Genomic DNA, 6568 nt, shown 5'->3' with positions numbered 1-6568 from the left:
TATCCCTTCGGTGGAAAATATAATGGAATGTCACTCAAGATTGGGGCGAGTTTGAGCATGCTGCAGTGGGGAGACATCATATTATCTTTAAAGTATAATCTCCAAAAGTAACAAGCTCCCCTCATGGTGGAGTTGGGTATTGAGAAGCACAGTGCAGGAAAGGGCCTGTAGTCCTGCCCCTGAGCGCTCAGCCCTTGGTTCTGATGCTCACTGCACAACTGCGCAGGCGGGGTGGGGGGGTGGGGGTCCCTTCATGGTCCAGGTGTCCGGGTGGGGCCTGCGCCCCATGTGGCTATAATTTCCACTAGAAAAGGGTGGAGGTCCTTTAGATGTATCAAAACCTTTGTAACTGCCAGGGGACGAATAGGAATGGGTTAACTCCTGCCACACCCACAGCCTCGAAGACATCTCTGGCTGGTGGCAGATGGCTGTGTGGCTTTAGGAAACACATCCATCTCTGCTGGGTGATGGCCAGGCCACCACTGCTTGTTTGAGCAGTTCTGTCAAGATGATAATTTGCAGCAGTCTCTTGAGATAGGACAGTTTGTTCTACGTGTACAGCTGGCAGTTGCCACTGGGATGGTGTTTGTGTACTTGCTATAGTGAAACTCTGATTTTTAACCAGCTGAATAAGGGGAATCCTTTAATTCTTGTTCTTTCCATGGAAGCAACAGTGTATTAATGTTAAATACTGTCTGCATGGTTTGAAGGGTGCGGTGCTAATGGTTATTGAATTACTGCTTATAGGAGGTGACTGGAAGCCCTGTTCAGAGCTCGTAGGCATGGAAGGATTTGGGGAAGCTAGTGAAGACTGTGGCTTGCTTGGGGGAACTGCTGCCTGTAATGGCTCTTGAAGAACGTCACTATGCCTGGTCAGATTTTGCTCTGTAGATGCTGCAGAAACTACTGGCCCCCTAAAAACTTGAAGGCAGCTGTGATGATAGAATTGCATTTGTAGGTCTATCACATTCCCAAAACAGATTCTTGCATAAATTACAAGTTCCTTGAATCTGGGTCACCAGATCCTACAGTTTTTCCTTCCTCAGTACTGGAACCTTTGGAAGGGCAGAGGAAGAACCTAGGAGGCAGAGGCTCAGGTGCAGGCACATCATGGGGTTCTGGTTGAGCGTCCTGGGCAGCAGCTGCTCTTCTGGAATGAGACTTGCTGCAGCCACTCCGCAGGACCTGGGCGAAATCTGAGACTCTACTTCTGCTCCTCCTGCAGAGATAACCTGAGTTTCAGAATCTCTTTTTTCTTCTGTTCTAAGGACACCACAGGCTCTAATACCTCCTGCTGCTTAACAAGAGACTCAAAAGACTCCTGTTTCTTCTCTTGACCATAGGATTCACTAAGCCCATCCCAACTTTGGGGAGACTTGATTTCCTAGCATAATCTGCTTCCCAAGTCTGCTCTTTATCTTTTCTGTTGAGCAACCTACTTCTCTCCTAAAGCGTTTGTTAAGAACTCCTGTGGCTGTATCTCTGACTGTGTAAGTGAGTCTCCGATTCTGATAGATCCAGTCATCACTAATTCTTTTTTTCCCTTCTAATTGTATTAGCAGCTCTTCTTCCAAGGATACTTCCTTTTCCTTAGCAGTTTTGGGATCTGGGGTGCTCATAATAGCCTGAGGTCAGTAGTGTAGACCACAGATCTCCCATATGCTTCTATGCCATTCCTACCTTTGGGAAGGCTTTCTCACCACCTTCCCAAAGGTCCCCAAGAACAACAAGGCTGGCTGCTCCATGTAGCCTTCCACACATCATGTTCATGTGTCCACCTTGCCCTTTCCTCTCTGGAAACAAGAAATGCAGGCTTTCACTTCTTTCAGAGCAGGTCAGTTTTGAAACTTTAATGAGGTAGTCAAGTTCTTCTGAAGGCAAATAGCCTGCCCCATTCAAGACCCCTGTGAAGTTTTTTACTCATGTTGCGGGCTCCGTCCTGTAATACATACTGAACTTGAAGTACATTTGGGAGCTTTTTCTTCCCAGCCGCATTCTAGCATGTACTTCCTCTTCTGGGCCTGCCATCTTTCTGAGACCTGTAATCCACTTTGTGTTAATTACAGTGTGTGGATCAGGTAGGGTCCAACTTCATTCTTCATGTTTTCACCACTGGCTGAAGAGACTGGTTTCTCACTCTTGCATGGTCTTACCCCCCCCCCTCCCCATCACACATCATTTCACCATGGACATTAGGCTTCATTCCTGCATTCTCTTCTCTGACCCATTGGTCCGATTGTCTGTCTTTATGCCAGTCACCCTGGTTTTGACTTCTGCAGCTTTGTACTGAGATTTGAACTCAGGAAATCTCTAAGTGTAAATGTGATGTGAATATGTTCCCCTGAGTTGATGTAGCTAGCGGTATTGAGGTGGCGGAGTGTTTAGGGCAGGACCCAGTGGGAAGCATGTAGGCCATGGTAGCACCATGCTCATGAGTGAGTTTGGTTTGCTGAATATGAGCTCAAAGTCTTACGGGGCTTGACTAGTTCTTGAAAAGCAGCTGCTATATGGGAAGTGACACCCACCATCCATCCCTCTTGCATCCTGTCAGTCTGTCTGGCTTCTCCCTTCTTGCATCTACTCTCAGTAACATGCTTGCACCGTGCTGTGATGCAGCCAGGAAGCCCTCATCACAGCTGGCAGCTACTGATTCAGGACTCGTCGATCCTGAACTGCATGCTATGTAAAACTCTTTGTCTTTTTTTTTTTTTTTTTTTTTTTTTTTTTTTTACGGTACCTGGGATTGAACTTAGGGCCTTACCCTTGCCAGGCAGGTCTTATTCTACTGAGCTATCTCCCTGGCATATATATATATATATATATATATATATATTCTTTTTTTTTGTATTTTAGGGAAGGGTCTACAGGGGGTTCAGGGTCTCACTACTAGACCAGACTCATAGTGATCTGCCTGTTTATAGCCTCCCAAGTATGTAAAGCTCTTTGAAAAGCACAGTAGCTACCACCAGGGATAATACAGGGGTCAGTAATAACAATAATGCAGGGGTCAATAAAGAAAGGTCACCAAATCTATTCTTGTATTTGCAACTTTTCCCTTTGAAGTCCCAGAGACTTCATGAATTTTGGGGTTTTTCTCTATTTCTGTAAAAAAAAAACCATAGGGATTAACTTAGTTATTCCTCTGCTTTTATTGTTTTGTTTTCCATTAGTAATCTCTGATGTACAAACAGCTATGATTTCAACATTCCCTCACTGAGTGTTTCATGTGTCTCTGGCTGGTTCTTTGTGCTGGGCAGATGACATGGGCGGGGAAGCAGAATAAGTCCCAGCCCTTCACAGCCCTCACCAAATGGAGCTCCTGGATGCACTACATCATGAGCCTCCCTTGGGAGAGCGGCAGGTCTCCCTGCACTAGCTCAGTGCAGGACTGCTCTTGCCTGTGCTTTTTGCTGGAGAAACTAGCAGCTAACCTAACACACTTCAAAGCCCTAAAGGAAGCAGGTTGTACTCTTAGGACTTTGGCTGGAAGAAGAAATAGGCAGTGGTCACAGATTTCTGTTTGATGGCTCTGTGGACACTTGCAGAGTCCTGTCAGTCCATGGGTATCATTTTCAGTGAGGCTGTGACCATCATATAAAAGGCTTATTTCCAGAACTTGCCTAGCAGAAGACAAGCAGAACTAGCCTGAACTGACACAAAAACTAGAGTAAGCAATGTGCCTGACTAAAATGGCTTCTTCACTATTTTAAACACTACAGTGGTGCTACTGCATGCCTGGGTAGTCAACAAGAGTGAGAAGCTGGAGAACACAGGGCCTACGAGATGCCCAGTCCTCCAAGGAGAAGAGGGCAGAACTTTCAGACATGTGTGCGCCTGCCTTCTGCTTCAGTGAGCTCCTTCTGCATGAGCTCCTAAAATTGTGTCCTTTATGTTGAGAGCCCAATAGGAGTGGAGCTGCCTGAGAATAGAGCCTTGTCTACCACTGTTGGTGCAGCCAGCAATGTACATCCTGGTTTGCTTGCCCAAAATCCATAAAAGATATGAGATACTCAATGTTCAATGCATGGGATTTGGCTAGGGAAATTATAAGCAACTAGAAAATATATTTTTTTAAAACCACTTTAATTCTATTTGCTTATTTATTTATTTATTTTGTGTGTGTGTGTGGCCAGCTCAGCCCACCAGGGGGCGGGGCTGGCTGGCATGTGGTGCTGGGGGATTGAACTGTGGTCCCTGTGCTTTGCTTAGCTTAGCTTGTTCTAAGTAGGTGCTTTAGACCACTGAGCCATCTCACCAGCCCCTATAAAATATTTTTATAAGTTGGAATGAATTGAATATTCTTGACAAAATTAGGGATTTATTCAGTCTTTCTGAAGAGTAATCAATCACAGAAGTGAATAATTCCAGCAAATTGCACAAATGCAGAAGTATCCTCAACTGACTTCAGTAGTAGTTCAACTCTGAGAAATATGATGCTTTCCCCCTATATTTGATTGAAAATAATTCCATTTAAGCATTGAGCAAAAGCTTAGGTCAGTAACTACTCACTCAGCACCCAGTTGCCGTTGGTGGACTGCACTTCCCAAAGCTCTCTAGATATTTGAATGACAGTAGAAATAAAAAGGCAAAGGGCACATTGAACTTAGCGCAGGAGTTAGAGTGCTTTCTACAATTGCTGTCTTGGCCTGCACACTGAGAAAGTGGGATGGATGATCAGTGAAGGTATATGGATGAAAGTGTTGGGGAAACACTCAAGAGTTCCAAACATAGCCTCCGACAAGAGTGCATTTCTCATCTATGCATCACAAGGAAAATGATCCCATTTCATAGCGCAATGTGGACATGCACTGATCACCTCTGGTGACTGTCCCAGAAAACTAATTCAGGATCTGAATAACTTTCCCTCTGTCTCTTGTTTCAATGGACCTCCTTAAAGACACACCTATGTCTTACTTGTTTGACTCTCTACCCTGCTGCACAAAGAAAGTGTTTGATCAATGTTTGTGATCAGTGCAGGTGGCAGCTTCATGATCTGACTGCTCTCAGGTCCCTCAGCCTGAAGGTTTCTTCAAGCATAGAGTCATTGGGAAAGAAAGTCTTCTTACATGACAATTCCATGCTTTAAAAACAAGGCAGGGTAAACCAAAATAAAGACATAAATTGGTGTATTGGACTAGGGCCTGTCACCAACTGTTGATTCCAAAAGAATGACATTATAAAAGTGAAGTTGAATTTGAGGGAAGAAACTAGATGTGTGCCTAAGGCAGAAAAAACATGTAAAGAAAAATTATTGGAATATTGCAGAGGACACATACGACAGTTGTGCTCTCTATAAGATTGAGATTCCTGAGCTTGTTACTCTATGAGAACATTTCCTTCATTTGTGTTGCCTATGGCTGTCCAGAGAAGTAAGCAGAGGTCATAGATTGTTTTTAACTTTTTATGTTTTTAGCGCAGTTAAATTCTCATGACATCTAAGCAGAAGTCGCTGGTATTTTCCCCTTCCCCTGCTCCCACACAGGGCCACTGTTCACCTACTGTTCAAATCCTGACACCGCAGCATCACCCAGAGCCCATAGTTCAGTTCACATTTCTATACACTCTTGGTTCTCTGCCTTCTCTGGATTCCGCGGGGCAAATGCACACTGACTTGCACCCATCTTTACACCTTTGTATCCTACAGAGCCCTACCACTGTGGTAAAAGTCCTCTGTTCTCTGTCAGATGTTCTCTCTCCTTCTGGAGGTTGCTTTCTTACTGAGCACATCATTAACTTTGCTGAGCAGAAACTATTTGGTTCATTGTTGCTCAGTTTTCTAGAAATCCTGTCTTGCCTGTGCTCTTTAGGTCATAGCCGAGAAACCATTGTCATGACCCGTATAAATAAGATATCACTTGTGTATTTTTCCAGACATTTCAATGTCCAGTTTTTATTTAAGTCTTTAATCCCTTTCAAAATATTTATTTCAGAAGGTATCGGGGATGAGGGCTGGGGATATAGCTCAGCAGCTTAAGCACCTGCCTGGCAAGCACAGGGCCCTGAGTTCGATCCCTGGTACCAAACAAAAAACAAAGACCCAAAAGACACACACGCACGCACACACACACACACACACACACACACACACACTACACAGAAGTACATCAGGTGTCCAGTGATATTTATTTGCCTGTGGATATCCAGTTTTTCTCACACTTTTTGTTAGCAAGATCATTGTTAGCCTCTACTGTGTTCTTGACATTTTTTGTAATAAATGCCAATTGACTGGGCCTGGTGAATGTACTTCTGAGTTTTTACACATTTTCATGGTTAATGTGTCTTTTCATGTAACTAACATAGTGCTTTAATTATCGTAGCTTTGTACTTTTTTTTGTATTTTAGGGAAGGGCCTACAGGGTGTTCAGGGTCTCACTACTCATAGTGATTGGACTCATAGCGATCCGCCTGTTTACAGCCACCCAAAAGCTGGGATTAAGGCGCATGCCACCACGCCCAGCCTCAATTGCTATTTCAGTGCACCCTGGGGGCGGGGCTAGCATGGCAGGCCTGGGATTGAACCCCTGGCTCTTGTGCCTGCTTGCAGGTGCTTTAATCTGCTGAGCTATTT

General features: G+C 44.5%; 1 pseudogene; it reads right to left on the bottom strand.

The window, feature by feature from the left end:
* Positions 1-207: 207 nt before the first annotated feature.
* LOC101571903 lies at positions 208-1619 on the bottom strand (annotated as a pseudogene).
* Between the last annotated feature and the right edge of the window lie 4949 nt (positions 1620-6568).

The sequence above is a fragment of the Octodon degus genome, unplaced genomic scaffold (assembly GCF_000260255.1).
Source record: "Octodon degus isolate 3935 unplaced genomic scaffold, OctDeg1.0 scaffold00109, whole genome shotgun sequence".
NCBI classification, from domain to species: domain Eukaryota; kingdom Metazoa; phylum Chordata; class Mammalia; order Rodentia; family Octodontidae; genus Octodon; species Octodon degus.
This window is presented reverse-complemented; position numbering and strand designations above follow the sequence as displayed.